This window comes from Accipiter gentilis, chromosome 13 (assembly GCF_929443795.1).
Source record: "Accipiter gentilis chromosome 13, bAccGen1.1, whole genome shotgun sequence".
Taxonomy (NCBI): domain Eukaryota; kingdom Metazoa; phylum Chordata; class Aves; order Accipitriformes; family Accipitridae; genus Astur; species Astur gentilis.
In genome coordinates, this window is record NC_064892.1 from 1,252,143 (window position 1) to 1,272,887 (window position 20,745).

The window sequence follows — 20,745 nt, forward strand, 5'->3', positions numbered from 1 at the left end:
TTGAAGCCTTTCTACCAACTGTGTCAATTAGGTCTCGTGTATTTATACCAAAGATCAACTGAGATGACTATATGCACAAGCCACCTCAAAGATCTTTGTAAGAATATGATATGCTACCTCACCTGGAAATACCTGTGAATTGTCCAAACTCGGGGAAAAATGTGTGAATTTTACCGATTTGGGTGGGCCAGTTGCTAAGCTGTTGTTTCAGTCCTGGGAGAAGAAGCTGGAGCAAGGAATCAAGAAAGCAGGCTGTCATGGAGAAAGGACATTGATGTAAGTGGAATAGAGGGCAGCTAAAAGAGGGATGGAGCAAATAGTGCTGAAAGATGCTAGCAGAGATGCTTGGGAAAAAAAACGTGAGCATGTATCCTGATTGCAGTCATTGTACAATCTTACAGGTGGCAGATTTATACGACTGAGAAATCATCTTATCAGAGCACGGTGAGGTACATCCCAGGAGGCAACTGTAGATAAATGCAATAAAGACCTCAGATCATTCTGCAAGAAAAACAAAATAAAATGGAACAGGCAAGGCTTCCTGAATGCCTGAGCATTTGGAAATGGCCTGAAACTACTTCTATAGAGTTACGGCAACGGTAGGAGCCCTGCTTGAAGACAACTGGGGCTGTTCTTCTCTTAATTCCACTCTGGAAAATGTTCGTGCATTAAACCCAGAAAGACATTTTGCAAGTGAGGTAGTGAACATATGCCTTTCTGAGGCAGAGCTGTGCCTTGGGGAGGAAAAATGTGTGTGCACGCACGCATCTGTGTCAAGGTGGCTAGAATCATTATAGCTCTGTGATGTCTGTCTTAAAACACCTCCTCTGGATTGTGTCAAACGCTAATGAAAAAAGATAAAATTAGTCTGTCTGAGGAACACATGTGAGACTGCTTGCAGATTTGACTGAATTTTGGTGATGGTTATTAGGATGCGTGTAGGAAAAGGAAGAGAGTACAAGAGAAAGAGCAAGGGTGTTTGTGGGAATTGTCATTAAATCCAGACCAAGATTCAACCTTGACAAAGAAGATACTGCACTTCTGCTGTAATTAAGGAAATTAAGTCAATAAGGGGTGCATTCTCTCAAAGTCAGAGGACTACAACACAAGCTTGTTTAGAATTACCTTTAAATTGTGGTACACTTCACAAAGAAATAGATGTGAACATTTTAGAAAGCAGTCATCAAGCACCTTGTTGTTTGCCAAGAAAAATAGGCAATTATGAACATTATGTCCAACTATGCATCACATCGGCTCCAATCAAAACCATTTAAATCCAGTCAAGCATTGCTTTCACACATAAAACCCTACCCTATGCTCAATTGTACCTCAGCATACCAGGTATGCAGCCTAGGATGTTGGCCAATAACAATATTCCATTGTCTAGGAATTTTAATCCATGCATCTATATTTATAAATGTCATAAATTTGATTGCAAAAGATTACAATTATCAAACCCTTGCTGTTTTCACTTTACAGTCCAAATCTGTTAAAAAGCCTTTGAAATGGAAAGCAAACAAATAAACAGAATCTGATGAAAAGGGGGCACTGTCAAGCTTTTAAGTGGAAAAACCGGACATAGAAAATGACTTAACTTTTCTACAGTTCTTTACCCCTCCCCAGGTGATGCTGCCTCTCAGCAGAGTGAAGTTATTGTATGGAGAAAATGGTTTAGGCTGCACATACCCAGACTGAGAAAAAAATTACTTCAATATAGATACATTAAAAACAAACAAACACAAGCCTTACAGGCACTTTTGTGGTCTCACAGAAACAATGAATTCTATTCCTCCTACTGCTCTGCTGTGGTAATTAATTAGCTTTTTTTCCTACAAAAGCCCTTTATATTGCAGACTTATTCTAAAAATGTGTCACTTGCTGGTATGCAAGCACCAGGTCATATCAGCAAGTGTCAATAGCACTGGGAGTCTTAGCACAGTTGAGTGACCGGTGTTTTAAGATTGTGTCAATTTGACCTGCTGTGAGTATGCTATTGGATTTACAACACTGACGGACCAGCTGAAGTAGGGCTCTCCACACTGAAAGGAACTGGAACTGAGTTACTATTAGCAAACCCAGGAGTTTTCTGTTTCCTAAACCAGCTGCTCAGGGATTCAACCTTCTGGGTCTATGCTGCTCAGCCCTCCACTGGATGAATACTTCCTTTCACCTTCTCCATCCTAATTTGCTTTTTTTCCGAGCGCAGTTTGCAGTGAGAGACACTTGCCTGACTTCTTTTCATAGTAAAAATGATGGCTAAAATATCTCTGACAAAAATCTCTTCCCAAAAGCAATGTTGCTGTCAAACACTCCAGACAAACTATGTGGCTAAATGCTCGACTCCTGAGTACAATGGCCACAGCTTAACTGAAAGTAAGATTTTATCACTGGTATTAAAAATGGCAGGTATAATCTTAAATAGGAAAAAGGAGGGATCAAATAGCTTTGGGCTGTCACTTCATGACCAGATGTTCCAGGAATCTTCGAGAGACCCTTACCCAGGGAAAAGACATGTACAGTAGCTGACAAAAAGTATTTTTTTTTCAGATACTATCAAAGGTGAGGCTGCACAGAGGTAGCTGATTTCATTTTATTGCAGCCAGTGCTGGAATGTACCTGCCAGAAACAGGAATGCTTCCTTCATTTAGCCTGATTTATCATTACAAGAACTAACAGAGCTCCTTCACAAACTACCTGAGCTTAGCGCTGGCACAAGTCCAGCAAAGTTACACAACCTGCTTAGCACCACAACGAAAATAATGCTTCTATTTTACCCTTAAAATAATGCCCACCATTTTCACAGCATTGTACCAGAATTTATGAATTAATTCTGACAACACAGAGGGACAAAGGAGATCTTTTTTTTTTCCAGCAGAATAGAGAGAATAGGAGCTATATCTTGAAAGCCACCCATGACCCGGAAACTTCAGGTAGGTATCTAAGATACGGTTTAGACCCTGAGCTGAATTTCTTGGAAGGGCTGATAGGCACCTAAATACCTTTGGAGTGTGCTGGCAGCAGACAGCGGGGTTCTTAGGCAGAGATGTAGGCATGAGCCGCTCCCTCCTCACACCCACCTGCTGGATGACTTGCACCTCTACCTAATTTGGAGGAGCCCTATCTATCCTTTTCTCCCCTTAGGGCCCAAGAGAATTTCCCTGGTTATTTGCCCTGTGGAGCCAGCTCTGCCTTTAAGCATCTGTGGTCTAGCCACTTTCTCTAAGACCCTTTCGCTGTGGGTCCAGGGTAAAGCGGTGTCAGACCGGGAGCTGGCTTAGGTAGACGCTGTTGGCCGCCTTTCACATGCTTTTTGTGTATTGCATATGTGCGTGCGAGGGGAATGGTAGTCTTATGCAAACCGTGATCATGTAATCCAACGCGTCAGTGCTCCACGACTCTCTTACGCTTCACTTTGGTTCTCTTTCCATGCTTAAATCTAGCAACCTCACATGCACTGTTTTTCTTCTTATCTTTACGCAGTAACTAGGAATTTGCATTCAGAAAGATATTAAGGTACCTAAAAAATACAGTTGCTTAAATTCCTTTGATTTTAGCAGGAATTAGCAAACTAATTAAGAGCTGGATGTTTGACTATGTTTGTAGATCTGAGCATTGGTGAGTGGTTAACAGCCATCTCAGTTTGTCAGAAAAATAAAAGATTTATGAGAGGGGGGTTTTGGGGCAATGTGAGAAAATACTTTGAGTGTTCTGAGAATCCTAACATTACTGCACAGGCATTAATCTGATTTAACTTTTCAGTGTTGATCTCTATTGTCGGGGTTTAACCCCAGGAAGCAACTCAGCCCCACACAGCCGCCCGCTCGCTCACTCCCCTGGTGGGGCTGGGGAGAGAATTGGAAGAGTAAAAGTGAGAAAACTCATGGGTTGGGATAAAGACAGTTGAACGGGTAAAGCAAAAGCCGTGCACCCAAGCAAAGCAAACCCAGGAATTCATTCCCCACTCCCCATGGACAGGCGGGAGTTCAGCCATCCCCAGGACAGCAGGGCTCCAGCATCCCTAACGGGGACTTGGGAAGACAAACGCCATCGCTCCAAATATTCCCCATTTCCTTCTCCTTCCCCCAACTTTATATGCTGATCATGACGTCCTATGGTGTGGGATGTCCCTTGGGTCAGTCGGGGTCAGCTGTCCCGGCTGTGTCCCCTCCCAACCCCTTGTGCCCCCCCAGCCTGCTCGCTGCTGGGGTGGGGGGAGAAGCAGAAAAGGTCCTGGCTCTGGGTGAGCCCTGCTCAGCAACAGCTAAAACATCCCTGGGTTATCAACACCGTTTCCAGCACAAATCCAAACCACAGCCCCATAACAGCTACTATGAAGAAAATTAACTCTATCCCAGCCCCAACCAGCACATTACACATAAATACATTAAATGGTCAGCAAATCAAACTCTGAATACTATATTAGTTTAGAGCACAAACCAGGAACAATACGAAAAATGAACCTGGAGTGCTTTTTACTTGAACTTTGTATGTAACCGTATTAAGATGCTGAATATTTCAAAAGCTGAAAGTATTTATAGCTTTTGACTTTTAACCATATTATATCCTTTGCCTTATTTCTTGTCCTCAGCAAATGTCAAGTGGGTGTTGTGTAGAGCTGAGAGAGACCAATCTCGGGAGAACATCCGCCTTCAATAAGTGGAACTCCAGATTACACAAAGCTGCAGGCATAAAAGCAGCTGCAAAGCAAGTTCAGTCTGAAAATGAAACAATTTTCTCTACAAAAATGAACATGAACTTAAAAGTAAGGACTTAACTGAAATAATCATGCTTTTAGAAAGTGTTCTTTATATCTAACAGTATTTGCAGTCAAATTAAATCTGTGATGCGGGTTTTAGTTTTAAAACTTTCTATTTCCTTTTCCTAGAGTTGGCATATTTATATAAAAAAGCCAGTCCAAATATGCACTCTGTTCCCAAGAATTATGATCTACCGGGTAAGCTTGAATTTCTGAGAATTATAGCATACCTAGTAAGGTTGAATTTCTTTGTAAATTCAAGACATTCTTTTAAGAGGAGCAGATAAATGCTCCGAGCAGGATGTTTTTTCAGAGATGTAACTCAACACCAAGGGACTGTATCTGACTTATCAAAGTATAAAAGAGCCCAGAACCAGGGCTTGTTTTGTAATGCATGTACAGAGTGCAGAGCGCAGGTGATGACTTGAGCTGTGAAAGCTTGTATTATAAAACCTGCACCCACACATTCTGAAAGCTTAGCCAGGTTTATCAAAAGGTTAACTAAAGTTGTGAACCTTTCAAGTAAACCTATGGTTAATTTTGAGTGAATCTTGACTGATTTATGGTTACATGTATCTGACGTGCCAGGTTCAGCTTTTTTTCTTACTGTGTTACACTTGGAGTTATTTTGGTTTATTTGAGCCTGGAACTCAAACTGAGTTTCATGAGAGACAATCCCCTAGAAACTAAAACAATGGACACTGATAAAAATCTGAGGACTGAAATTGCTGAGTTTCAGACAGGTCTGGATGCAGCAAAGCCTCTTTTTCCGCCCCTTTAAAATCCTGCAGTCCGCACTGAGAATAAAACTGAGGTGTGATTAAGGGAGTTTTGGCTGAGTGGAATGATTGACCTTTGAGAAGATAAGGGCAGAAGAAGTAAACAAATGCAGTTTGTCAAGAGGAGATGCAAAATAGTTGTATATGCTCCACATCGTGTTGTGAGCTCAAGTTTCTTCCTAATTTCCCATGGCACAGCTCTGTAGGAAAAATCAGGACACGGTGCATCCTCGGAGCCAGAAAATGGAAACAGCACATCTGGGATACTCTTATGTCCCATCTAAGCTTGGCTGCCACAGCAAACAAAACACAGGTCTGCAACTGTAACGTGCAGAAGGCCCAGACCCACTGGTGTCTGTTGACGGTTTTTCTCTCCTCTTGGTTTTGGTGTAACTCCATGCCTGGTTTGGGGCTGGCTGGGGCACGTGGAGGCAGGTAGAGGGTCGACGCGGCCACACAAATGCACTAAGACATGCCACGTGGTGCTGGTGTTGCTAGCCTTTCACCCCTCATGTGAATCCATGTCTCAAACCTCCATGAATCCAGGGTCTCCGTGGGGCTGGAGGCATCTCCCCTGCCAAGCCGGCAGCGGGGCTGAGCCTCCCCCAAAGGGTGAGGTCAAAGCCCCTCAGGCTCTGCTCCGCAGGAAAGGGACAGGCAGGGGAGGGAAAGCAGCATCCCTCATTTTTTTTCCCCCAAGACAGCTGTACCTGGGTCTCCTGGAAAGGCAGAAATGCTCCCAGTTCTTGCAGCTTGACATAGCTTTGGTTGGGCTTCTGCTCTGACTTGCCCTCTGGAGGAATCTGTCCATGTCCCATGGGAGCCCAGGGAGACCTGTGTTTCTACATAAGTATCCAGATAATGTGCCTGAAGAGAGGTGTTCTCATCATCTTCCAATGCCTTAGACTGTTACATAGTTTTTCATAATTTTGTTTCACTACTTAAGTAGATTAAACAGATAATAATGACCTTGAAGTCAAGTATGACAACTTTCACATTAAATTTCAGCCTCGTGTCCCGAACTCTGCTCAGTCTATAAAAGGCACAAGTGAATATATATACAATATGGAGTCTATTGTTTCCTGTCATCTGGAGTATGATTTTTATTGTTCTAGGTGATTGCTTTTTATGTCTAGCTTGAAATAGAGTTCTTGTAATTGTACTGTTTACTTCTCTGGAGAAGCCAGTTTGTTTTCCTATTCTCTTTTGAAATTTAATGAATTCCTTCATGAAAGGTGAGGAGCTGAATAGAAAAGAGCTGCTTATGGGCCAGATTCTTCTGGCTGTATACTAATATGTGTCCCCACAGTCTCAGTACACAAGGGTTTCCCTGCAGCAGCATCAAAACTTAAAGATCAAGAAGCAGTCAGGACATAGAGAAAATAATTACTAATTATTAAATAACTACTACTACTACTTAATGAAGCACTTTGCACCAAAAATAAGCTGACTCTATGACAATCTATTTTTGGTAACTGTGGTAGTACAGATAAAGGAAGAGGATGGGACTAGATCATTTATGAAGAGAGTTATAAAAACAGCTAGCAGATAGTTAAGTGTTGACATTATCTTTCACAGGATGAACAAATGTCAGCTATATAATGAAATGAAAACCGACTATGTTCCAACCTGGGCTTAAATGTTTGGAAAGGAACACCTTCATGATTTTCTTAATGTGTTCCGTTAATTAAGTCAGTAGGACTGCGCTCCCAAGTCCCTCAGGCGTTGCTGAAAGTGTCCCTCTACGTCGAGCTGACAACCTTTATTTATGTGATTCAAAAAGCATACCCAATCCCACCCTGTACTCCAAGAACCCCGCCAGGTATTTAAAGCTGCAAAACTAAATAACGGTCTCACAGACTCGTGATTCACAGCTCTACCCCGTCCTTCTTTCTGTCCGTCTCGGACGTCCACCAGAACAAGTAGGTCTGCAGTGCCACCTCCGGGGCACGGTGCCCCCAAAGGCAGGGAGAGCACCCTAAGGCGATGGTCGCGGGGTGGGTGGCCGGAAGACGTCGCGAGCGATGCGGGGTGTCGCGACGAAGCTGGGATGGGGCAGGCTTCACGCTTTCGAGCTGAAGGCTGAGGATGTGCTACGTCGGGCACTGCGAAGGGCGGTGGGGCGGCTGCGCTGCGTGACGGTGCCGGGAGAGGCATGACGAGGGCAGACCTCAGCAGCGGGGAGATGCTCTTATAGCGTGGGTATGGATGGGTTTTACCAGCTGGGGAGGATTTCACTGGGCGTTAACAGAGCCACGTAGCTCTGACCTTTCAAAGAAGGCTTACGTGAATGGGAAGCTTTTGTTTTTATGATTGCAATGGAAGGACCATGGAGACTAAGTAGATGGTTGCTAGTCTTGCAACTCTGTGTGCTGAAAACTTGGTATTGTTTCTGACCCATGGGCTCTATGATGAGTCCATAGAGGCCTCTGAGGACACAGATAACCTTAAGTCCAATTTGAAAATCCCTGAGCTCTTGAATACGGCAGCTTGGTTGCGTTTTTCATTCTGCAACCCTGTATCACATACTGTTTGGTAAAGTCAAAATATTTGAATGGACTGAACTGACCTCAGTCTAGGCAACGAACAGAGTGACTAACAGCTATAAGGTTGTCAGCCTCTGTGTGGATATGAAATAGAATAATAGAAACACAGAAAAAAGAACTGGCTATGACATGAGGTGCTCTACCCATGGCTCTTTTTTTTCCTTTGTCGCAGCAGCCACCCTCACCCTTGCCTGGAGGACCTGAGAAAGGAGGTGCAGAGGAAAGTCTCCACTCTTCGGTCTCTGCACAGGAGACCATCAACAGCACTGTCGGTGTGGGACCACCACACCAATGAATTAAAAGTGCCTGAAAATGTTCCCAGGCTCTGACTGCTGGACCAGGGAACAGACCACATTCTTGCCACCAAATTCCCTCACTCGCTCAAATGAGGTGGCTGCATGAAAAAGTCACTGTTGGAAATGGTCCCAGGAATATTTGTACTCCCAGGCTGGGTTGGGAAACTTTTGAAAGAGTACTGGATGGCATGTGTGCCAAAAGTGTGCCAGGAAGTGGTTTGAAAATTTAGGGAATGTCTGTATTGGGAAAAAGTCCCAATAAGAACAGATCTATGGAAGAAAACAGCCGGTGCTGAGGATGAGATCCACACTGACATTCACACTCTTTGTATTTCAGAGGCTTTTACTGTTGCTTAGCTCTAGCCTGCTCCTGTGGACTGAATGTCCATTAGCAGTCAAAATGCATTAGATGCCCTCGAGACCGCTTCTCCTGGTTTATTTTTATCTGAAAGGAATTCATTTTGCACATTCCAAATGTGATGTGAACCAAAGTGCAGGAAGTGGGAACTACTGGAAGATTTGCTTCAGTAGTGCCTCCTGATCTGAACTAAAATGCTACCACAGATACACCCAGAGACAACTGTGTCCCAGTGTCTGAGAAGATTCCCAATCGCAGTTTAATTTACCAGTTCACCCAGTTCAATTGCACATAAAAATTGTGTGAGGCTTTGGCATGCAAGGTGGAAATTCGATTTAAAATTTTATTGCTAAAATTGGGTAAATCTCTACTGAATGTTTGAACTGTCAATCTTCAAGTGCCTAGAATAAATTTGGAAAAGTTTGCAAGTGGACACAAAAAGCACAACTGTTATGTATAGACGGTGTTCAAGAAGTGTTTTAAATGTGGCTTGCTAGCGTATATGAGAAGGGAAAAGAAGGAGGGAGAGAGAGAGAGAGGGAAGGAGTGAGACTGTGAATGTTAAAAGGAAAGGGAAAGGCCTAAGCAGGATTTCTTCTTATAGATTAGAAAAATCTTCACAGTAAATTTACAACCAAAATTTCCAGTCCTGACTAAAGCAAGCGATGTTTGGCACGCTGTATCTGTAGGTCGTGAGCTTTAATTACACCACATTATCTTTCACTGTAAGATCTGGACAGCAGTTGCCTTTAGGTTGGAATCCAAACTGATAAGGGGCTTTTTATCATTACACAGTACATCAGACATAGTTTGTAAGGAACAGATAGTCATCTGCTGTACCAACCTGCCTATTCTAGTTGAAGTTGCCTCCAGGGAACAGATACCAGAAACTTTACATTTAGAACACTTAAAAAGAAAGATTCCTGGCAAATGTGACGGCATAAGTGGTATTTAAAGAAGTGCTGTATAATATAGTACCTAAATCATTTTATAGTCCCACTGCTGTTTTAGTATGCTAGTAGGATATCTGAACCACTTGCTCTTGACTTGTACCTTGTCTGTAATGATGTTATGCATAATGCAGCAAAAGGAATTCTTCATTCCTGAGCAGGGGAACAGAAGTGCTTTTTACAACTCATCTCTTATGGATCAAAGCAAACCTCAAACTTGCCTTATCATGTAAGCCAGGCTAGCGTCCTTGAGCTTTACTGTTACACTTACACATGCTTATCCCGTAGTTTTTGCTATGTTTGTGTTAACTGAAATTGCATGTTTATAGATTGCACAGGCTTGATTTCTGCTGTTAGGTGTTCAATGTGTCTGTTAAAAACACTTATTTTCAGGGCGTACTGTAAAATATAGGCAGAAATGATTAAAAAAAAGTGTAGATACTTACTTTGGGCTAATACTGGCTAAAAAAAAAATAGTCTTATACCAGAAATAGTCCTTGGGGGGAGAAAAGGGATTAAGAAAAAGAAATTCCCAATAACTAAATGATAAATGGTAAAGTATTCTTTTTGTGTACACTTACTATACTTTTATTTTCCCTACTACTGCTTGTGCTTTCTGTATTTGTAAAACATAGCTTAAAACCAGTAGAGATGCGAAGGCTGAAAGTTGGGAAATGGATCCTTATTGTGGTCATATGGTTAAAATGAATGAGGTATTTTGTTGCTTACTACACATACGTTTCCTTCTGAAGCGTTTAATACCTTCATTGTATATTGTGTATTTGAAGTACAAATCATATAAGTGATAGGGTAACTGCTTTTCAGTGCTAATCAACCCCATAAATGCTGTTTTAAAAACAAGCAAACAAAAGGCACTATAATGTTTGACCTTAATGCCTTTTGGTGGTGATCTAATACATTATGTGTCTGGACTGCATTGCTTGTCTCATTTAGATTTCAAGGTTTTTAGGGCAAAGTCTATGTTCCATCTGGGTTTTGTGCCTTGCTGAGCAGTTTGACAGTTTCTATTAAATCATAATAATTTGAACAGCAAAAACTGTAACTGGTGTCTCTGAGAAAAAAAATAATCCCATGAAGCTTCCCCTGTGGAATGGTCAATACATACTTTCTTAACTAAAGAGAGCCATAATAGCCAAGAAACTTCTTATTCCTAGTCATGTATTTACCTCTTCCCATCAAGTCTATATGGTGCTCTTGCTGTAGGAAAATAGCTTAACTGGTTGGGTGGTTGTGCTGCTGTTGGCTTCCTAGCTTTCCAGCCTGCAGCTTTTACTTTTTTGCTAGTTCAGCACTACTTCAAAAGAATGCTTATTTTCCAGGAAAAAAAAAATGCCTTAGAAAGGATCCTGGAAATGCACTCTGGGTGTATTTATGTGTTCAGCTACTCTCTATTTTCATCTGTTGTGTTTTTGCAAACCAGAAAGGCATGAGCCAGTTCTCGTCCCAAAGCCATGTAGCTATGTCAGAAACTCAGGTAGAACTGTGGTAATAAACCAGGATTTGCATTAAAAATATGGGTCCAGTTGCCCAAAGAGCTCTGAGACTGGAGCTGGCATTCTCCCTGCTGGATTTGGACCCATGGGCAGAAGTAGCGTGCAAGGGACTACTTAGAAATTCCCCATGGCTGAATCAAGGACTGGCACACTGTGCCGGTGCCAGCCTTCTATTAACTTTCAGGCCTCTTCCCCAGTGACAGATCTCTGGGTTTGGATGCCTAAATTGTGGTATTCTCTTCTTCCATGGTGCTTAGAAAAGAAACAGTGGGTGCCTACTTCAGTACTGATGTTAAATATTTACCTAACATTGCCAAAATTAGTGATAAAAAGAGAATCTGTGCTTCAATGGGAAAATTATATTGGCAGTAAGTTTTGTTTGTAACAGTAAATCAATATTTGTCTTACCAGTGTATGCTTCCTGGTTTTCTTTTTCTGTAAGCTCAAAGAGGCAGACGTTACTAATGGAAAGCCCAGAGTAAGTTTTAGCTCTCATCTAGAATAAATGGCTCAAATCTCAGTTAATTTTGCCCATGGATGGCCTATTTGTTCTTTCCTCCAGTTGACTGTACTGGGGTTTTGAGCCCGTGAGCAAAAATATTTTTAAAGTAGCTTCTATTCTAAGTCTCATTTTGGCATTCAGCTCCTCAGGCTTTTTTTGAACCCTAACCCTCTTTGTACAAACAGCAATACTCCTTATACGGCTGTGTTCTGGCATCATTAATACCAATATGAGTTTTGTTGTTGACTGAATACAGCCAAGATTTCACCTTTGCTCCCCAAAAAACTATGCAAAACCCCCTCATATTTTCATTCTCTTATTTGTTTTTTAAAGTCTACTGAACATGTTTGGGCTGGCATAAACATGGGGATGCCATAAACACTGGACTGGTTAAGGAAGATGTCTGGGCTGGCATGAATTAAATATGGTGCATGATTTAGATCAGGAGTCTGCAGACTTCATGGTGTAGAAGTGGTGGCAGCAGCAGCAGTCCCTCTCATCTCTGCACAGGAGCAGAAGAAGGAATAACTGTTCATCCGAAGTTCACATGTACCACAGTCAGAGAAACTGGTCTAGATGTGTCACTTAGAGCTCATTTATGCGTTTCTTCAACCTGATCAAAAAACCTTGGTACGTGTGTGCATGTGTGTATGAATATAAATAAAAAGATTATTCTCTGAGCTACCCACTAAATATTCAAACAGATGACAAATCCTCTGTTAAAAAAACACTAATATTGCCTGGTTTAATAATTTCCCCATAAAACAGTTACACAGAATCCCTGCATGTCGATGCAGAAAACAAACTACAATATGGAGTCTATGTAAGCTTAGATCTGCTTTGCACAAAGACAACACGCTCAACTTTTTCATGTATAAAATACTCCAACTCTCTCCCTTACACATATACTAGACATGCGCTACTCCAAACTTGAGTCATTTTCTTCTCAGGGCAAAGAGTAAAGATATTCTGCTGTTCTGTTTTCAAGTTTTTGAGAGGTGCTTGGTGTTACGTTTTAATTACGTGAAGAGATAGGTTCCATAATTTATGAATTATCATTACTTTACAACACGGATCCAAAGACTTTGAAGCAGATTGAGGTCAAGTGTCCTTAGTGCTCGTGACGCCTGTTGTGGTCTTGAATCTTTCAGACTTTGGCCCTAAATCAAGTAAAGAGTACTGCAGAGAAACATGGAGTTTACTGAATTCAGCATTTTTCACTGTTACTGATTATGAATTACAGCAACTCCAGTGTTAATTAGACTGAAATAAATTAAGTTCTGGGTGGATTTCATGGAGCTTCTCTTCAGGAATTAAAGCCTTTCCCTGATCTAGTAAGTGATATCCTTCCTTCCCTCATCCTCCCTGCCAAGGATAAATGTAAAATCAGTTATAAGCTTTTGTACCTGTTTATGTATAGCATGAAATTACTCTCATCTTTACATGATTAATGCTATTAACTTCAGTGGACTACTAAAGTAGCGGGTCAGCTGGATTTGACTGTGTAAATATGCACTGTGTCTTGTGTACAATGTATAGATGCCATCTCCTTTAGCCTCTATTATTTTATTTTTTTTATGAAGTGTCTCTTTCTGTCTGAAAATCAGTTATAGCAGGAATTAGACGTGCCATCTGTATAGCAGTTGCTGTTGTTATTTCATCACCTTTCCAACTTCAAAATTTGTACATAATGTAATGTAATGTTAAACTGTGCTGTAAAAGGTTAGGTACCTGTTATTTTAAAAGATATTTCCTTTTGAAAAATACAGGTTGAGTACCTGCTCTCGTTGATGTCAGATAGACTTGACACTCATTTCAATGGGAGCAGTGTTGGGCCCATAATTTAATTTGATGACTTGATTGTGAAGTCCTTCTTCCTGGACCTAGTTGCCACTGAGTATGTATCAGTGACTTTGTTGCAAATGAGCAATCACATTTATTTCGTATCAAAAATGGGGGAGAAGGTAAAGACAAAGTTCTACAATACAATATTGTCTTTTGTCTTATTTTTATAGCAGTTATTTGCACTTTGAAAATTACTCCTTGAATCATGAGTGATTGCAGTGAAATCAGTAAGGTTGGGGCCTGATCATACTAAGAGATTCTGAATGTGGCTCTGATCCAAGGCTTATTCAAGCCTTTTGGGATTTTTTCATCGACCATGAATATAAAGTTGATCTGGCCCTTCATTAGGAATCCTTTATTTCCCCAGTTAGTACTAAGGCTTGAAATTTACCATGTACAGAGGGACAACACAATGCCTAAGAAGCACAAATAACCATTAAACCCCTCACATTAGGCCTTAGTTCGGAAGGAAGTGATGCAGAGGTCTTTTGTTGGACTAGTGTATGGGGTGAATTGTTGTGAGGATGAACCTTTGTCTAACTTACCCTTTCTTCCCATATTTTTCTACATTTTTCCTGGTAGCATTATCATTTTATGAATTAAAAAATAGAATATTGGTATTAAGATAAATGTGTCATATCTTTCTCTCATATGTTGGAACTTCTGTACTCTACTCCTAGTAAGAAACAAATATTATGATAGTGAACAGCACGTGGTGGTGGATTCTTATATTAAACCCAGTTTGTACCTCAAAACCCTTTTTGCGGATTTCTGATTTGCTGCTATAAGACATTATGATTATTTCTAGTCTTGTTGATAAAAAAAGTCTTCTTTTCCATAAGGGCAAAACATGATTCACAAATACACTTCAAAAACAACCATCGTATTAAGTGAGACCCCTACACAATGAAAGTTGGTTTCATGCTGTCCCATAACCCAAGTAATTATTATTTCTCCAAATATTTATACTTGATAGTCATACTTACCAAGAGATGCCTTCTTGCATAAACTCACATTTAGTATCTTTCAGGCTAAACTAAATAGTTTTACTTAAAAGGAAGGTAAAATCAAGTCAAAGTCTCATAAAACCTTAGAATGGCAAAACTAGTTTTAAACCAGCTTTTTCCCCTCCCCTGCTTCGATCCACTAGCAACTCAACTTTTGCACTATTCAAAGAGCTGTCTTTTGTGAATGGCTTAGATTTGCCAATTAGCATGAGAATGCTTCCTCCTTGCATAATGTCAAAATCACCATCTAAGGAAGCCTAGTCATTGTATGGCTTGCAAAAATACTAAACCGTGTACGAATGGCGATTTACTTTGGTGTGAAATGGTCTTTTAGAACATTTTCAGAATAAAAAAAGAAAGAAAAGTTTGGTGTGTTTCTTTTTTTTTTAAATTTCTGTTGATGTTGACACAAAAGTAAACACAATTTCCCTCGTACATTATTGATAGAACTCCAGCATCATCAGAGTATGTAGTAAAGATGGTGATACCGTTTTATGCATTGTTAAATTGTTTAAAAATTCGGAAAGATGCAAATCCCATAGCATGGAGCACCTTTTCCTCTGGAGGGAAAATGAATAGCCTAGTAAGTTCTTGCTTTCCTTCTGCAAGAAGTTTTAGCTTCACTAATTGAGTGGTGAAAAAGCTGAAGTTTATACAGAATGCTTACACTGTTAAAGTAAAAATTGGGTTTTTATTGTCCTACTAAGGAAACAACTGCTCCCATCTATGGGGAAGAAAATGAGATTTTCTAATAGGGAAGGACTCTTCCAAATGCTTCCAGAAGAAATCTGTCTATGTTAGTGAAATAATAGGCCTCAGAAAATATGGATTTTTAGAGTGACTGCCATAGTAGAATAAGTTCGTCCATCTGCCCACTCACTGGTCCCCAGGGTCTGGACTTTGGATTCAGTCTCCCCACCACAGAATTAAGTGAGATTAAAGATATGCTTATATATTTGGTATGAGTTAAATTCATCTAAACATATGAAGGTCAGCAGTAGACCTAGAGACCCTGCATACCTTAAATTAATATCTAAGCGCTACCTGGCTCTGGCCTTTCCCCAGGGATAAGTGGCCACGAGAATCACGTCTCTGCTGGCCTTGCTCTACGGCGAGCAGACAGGCCAGAGCAGCGGGGAGACACGCAGGAACCCTCGTCCCATGGTGGGTGATGGCTTCCACGGCAAGGCCACGGTGACGGGTCTCTTCGCGGGCCCTCCCGTGGGCAGTACCTCCTACCCCCGCTGTGATGGGTAGCGGGTGCGGGGCGCGAGCCGGGACCCTTCAGCCACCCGCGCGGCACCCAAACCTGGACCCCTCTTGTCCTGGCCAGGGTGAGGGCAGCAAGTCACTGCCCCTAATTGCTATTAGGTTCTTTACTTTGCTCTTTCCCTCTTGTTCACGTCGCCTTTTGTGCACACTCTTTCCCTCTTTCCTTTGCTATGTGTTGTCAGCTTCTCCACTTCTTCCTCTTTCTCCTTGGGCTTTCAGAATGTTGTTCCCCAGACCTTATTCTCCCTTTTCTTTTTCTTTGCATTTTCCTCAAAATGCTTTTTCTTAGGCCCTGTAAAAGGTCTTCCATTAAAAATATCATCTACAACTTTAGCTTCTATTTCTAACACACCTTTTCTACAACTAGTTTTCCTCCAATTTCCCCTATGTTTGGCATAAATAAATCATAATCTGAAAAGACCTTATGACCTAGTTATGGGTTGAAGGACATTTTTAGAGGAAAAAAAAAAAAAGGGGATTAAATACCTCCAGTGATGCACAATGGAAAGAAAGGGGAGTTGCGGGGGGGAAACCAGTTGTACTGAGAGGCTGTCTGAGGAACTCTGCCGTCACCTAAAGCAGACACTAGCACCGCCTGTGAAGATTACGGCTACCCCGTTTGCAATGTCCTTCCCCATAGGAAGCACTCAAAGTGAAACCGTGTATCTGAAGTTTGAATGCAGACTGCAGAGAAGCATAAACAGGCAATCAAATCCAGCTATAAAAACATGACATGATCTATACATAATACATTTGAACCCTAGCATATTGGATGCTTTTTATTATAGTTATTAAGAAGAGTCCATGAGATCTGAAAAATAGCCTGATCCTAAAGGGAAAAGAAAATGACACTCTTTATTTGAAACCATTACTTACTGTACCACTTTGGGGGGCTTAACTGCATTGTCTAGCATGCATCATCTTGGCACGCTACTTTTTCATGGGGGAATTCAGTTATGTAATTCACTGTTTTTGGTACTTACTGGTGTTACATGCTCTATAGAGGGGAATACAATACGGACTTCTGTGCTTCACGTACTTGGTAATAAACATATGGAATGAATTACCAGGGAAAAGCAATTTGAAATAAAGAATACAAATGGGTTGAGTTTGTTTCTGTGGAAGGAAGAAACAGAGACTTGTAATCCAATAGCAGAAAGCCTGGGACAGACAAAATGGAAATGGGCTGGTAAAAGCAGGCAGCCCTTTCTTAATTTTGTAACTGTATGCATTTGAAGCTCTCATATGTGCCTTTCATATTAAATACCACATTTGTGGGCATAATTACTTAGCTGTACTTTCATATGTCATCTTCAAATTCTTTAACCTCAGAGTTCTGAGTCTACAATCATTTCCCAATTAATCACTGCAAATTGCCTGACAGCCTTTAACAGCCACTGTGATGAAGCGGGAATGAATCTATACATTCAATTCCAAGGGACAGGTTTCAAAACCCCTTACTCTACTTTTAGCAGATGAAGGCAATAAAGATAGTGTGACAACTTGCTAAGACACCATTTCTGCACTGTTACTAAAATGCTAACTTTTGTGGCCAGAAAGTATCACAGCTGCCTACAGGCAATGTCGAGAGCTCTCATGACTTATGGGAAAAAGACACAAAATAAGAAGCAGGCCTTACTGGTCTGTGGGAGGAAGATGAGTGACTGAGTTTAAGGAAGTGTCTTAAGTAAAATTTAGTAGGAAATGCTGATGGAAGGAGGCTAGTGTTGCTAGAAGAAAATATCAGTGACCTGGTGAGTCTAATTGTGAGTAAAAGACTCAAGAGATTTGTTACCTCCTAATAAATCTGGGAAGAAAAAATGCTGTGGTGCAATGATTTCCAGAAATACAGAAGAAAGAGAACCTGAACTCAGCAGAGCAGTGTGTGGAGTAAACCCATCCGCCCATACAAAAATATTGTACTGTCCAGCTGCTTAGATGGGATTTGCATGTTGTGAAAGATTGAACTTGGCTCTGTCTATAGGTTTGATTTTCATCTACTCTCTGTGCTTCTGGCAGACTTTAACATGCGGTGTTAAGAAACACGGAAAAGATTCTGTGATTAAAATACTGTAGTAGTTGGCAAGGCACTTCTGCCAGCATAGGCAAGAGTAGTATTAAGGTGAGGGCTCTTCTTGGTAGCGGGCAATGGAAGAGCCTGAGGTTGTCCTTCTGAAAGAGGAACTAAACCAACGAAATAACTGGTTTGACATCTGTCCCTCCCTCAAACCTTGAAGATCTCACTGACTTCAGCGTACTTGCTGAAAGAGCTGTATTCCCTACAAAAGGAATGGTTTTATTTGGAGATTCTGTCAATAGCGTAAATTACTTCTTTCTAGTTTTCAAATATTTATCTTCTCACTTTTAGTTAAGGTGAAGAAAGAATGTGATAACTAAGATACCCGAACTAACAAATGGTTGGTATTCAAAACCTGTAATAAATGCTTTTAATAGTGATAGGATTACAAAGCTACAAGTATAAAATGCATAAATAAATCCTTATAAAATAAATCCTTATTCTTTAATAATTTTATTTTTTAAAAACTATATAAAGATGCAACATATTCCTATGGGAAATCACATTTTAAAATACGGGGACATTTAACTTTTCTGACCTTTAAAGTGAGATTTTTTTTTCAAAGCTGTCCCATGGGCTTTGGAGTTGCAGGGAGCCCTAGCATTTAAATCCCCCAACAGGGACTGAAAATGTCAGCCTAAAGGCAATGTTAGAAAACACAATAGGTCAAATTTCTTCTGTAAGAAAACTGTCCAGTGCTATCAATAGAATATTGCTCTGTTTCCTTAGGAGAGAATTTGTTTCAATGTGTGCCAGATGCTACAAAAAATATTTAGAGAAGTTAGTCTCTGCATGGGCTACAAAGTCAGCCAGACCCTCAGCATTTGTTATGTTTCTACTGCCTGGCTGCACACATGTCAAGGAACTTTCTTAGCGAATGCTACTTACTAAAAAATGTTTATTTCACACAAATACCCAATCCCACAAGCTCCTGTGGTGCCTCTCAGCTTTTACTGGCTATTCATTGTGTTGCCCTTGAGAATTATAAGAAGATGCTGAGCATCTGTGTTGCTGGTCCTAAGGCTTTGGGTACTGTTACCATGTAGTTATCCTTAATGCAAAACATCCTGTGGCAAAAAAAAAAAAGAAAAAAAAGAAAAAAAAAAGAGGAAACACAGAAGACCTTTAAATATAGACAACACCATTGCAGACATTTTAGAATCAGATGAACTGGGGAACAAAGCACACACATACACATGCTCTCCTCGTCTCGTATGTCAAAGTATTCTCTGTCTATGAGAAAACCAGAATTTGTTAACAACTGTCCTGTTGCTCAGCTAGCTATAAAGAAATCATTAACCTATTGCGATGCACACATGCTGTTCCACCTGGCAGGAAGATGTTTCAATATTAGTTTTTGACAAAGATTTCAGGAAAGACGGAATGCTCAACAGGAGGAAAATCAACTGAGAATGATGTAGAACTCTGTGGGTTTTTTTTAAGGCTCGTTAAAGGGATCTTTACTGAAAGCAGCTGAGTAAAGTGTCACAGAAAGAAATAGTCTCATAGAGGACCTTGAGTACATTTGGGGGAGAACAATGACATCCTTATGTTTCAAAATGAAGTAAGAATGTGGGGAGGCGGGCTGAGGGTGCTAGGGTAATGAGGCTATATGAGGAGGGCTGTTTTGTCCCAGAGCAACCTTTTCCCTCACCCTTGAAGACCTTAGGGCTGCAAGAGGTAGATAAGACCATCCTGTGGCCAGCAGCTATCGTTGTTCAAGGGAAGGTCTCCCTTGCCTTATGCTGAAGTGCTTTGTGTTCATTTTCTCAAACTCCTGTTGGTCCCACTTGTTCTTTTCTAGTTAGGTTAAGCCTTTCCTTGTGTTTGCCGAAGCTAGAAAGCTGGGAGGGGTGGATGATACATTAGAGGGTTGTGCTGCCTTTCAGAAGGACCTGTACAGGCTGGACATTTGGATCAAAAGAACCTCACAGACTTTGACCATGGGGAGTGAGAACTCCTTCCTCTGGGAAGGGATAACCAATCCCATGCACCAGTAGGGACTGGGAAGCAACCGTCTGGAAAGCAGCTGTGCAGAGAAGGACCTGGGGGTCTTGGACGACAACAAGTTGAGCGTGAGCCAGCAACGTGTCCTTGCAGCAAAGATGACCAATGTTATCCTGATCTGCATTAGGCAAAGCATTGCCAGCAGGTTGATGGAGGTGATCCTCCCCCTCTACTCAGCACTGGCGAGACTCTTCTGGAGTGCTGGGTCCAGTGTTGGACTCCCCAGTACAAGAGAGATGTGGACTTACTGGAGTATGTCCAGCAAAGGAACATGATGATGATGAGGAACATCTCTTCTATGAAGGAAGGCTGAGAGAGCTGGGACTGTTCAGCCTGGAGAAGAGAAGGCTCAGGGTGATCTCATCAATGTATATAAATACCTGATGGAGGGGGTAAAGAAGACAGATCCAGACTTCCCAGTGGGGCCCAGATACAGGACAAGAGGCAATGGGCACAGTATTGAAACACGTGAAATTACTCTTGACCATAAAGAAAGGCTTTTTTTACTATGAGGGTGGCTGAACACAGGGAAAAGTTTCCCTGAGACATTGCAGTTTCCATTCTTGGAGATACTGCAAACCCGTTTGGACATGGCTCTGGGCAACCTGCTCTACGGGACCTTGCTTGAGCAGGAGTGTTGGACTAGATGATCTTGGGAGTTTCCTTCCAGCCTCATTGATTCTGTGGTTCTGTGATTCTGCTATTGTAAAATTCTTCTTAGGTTAATGATGTGTTTAGATAACACAGAATTAAAACAACTCAGGAAAAAATTGTTTGGATTCAGTATGGATTACTTAAATTCAGAATGCAAATAGAAAATGAAGAAAGCATAGCTG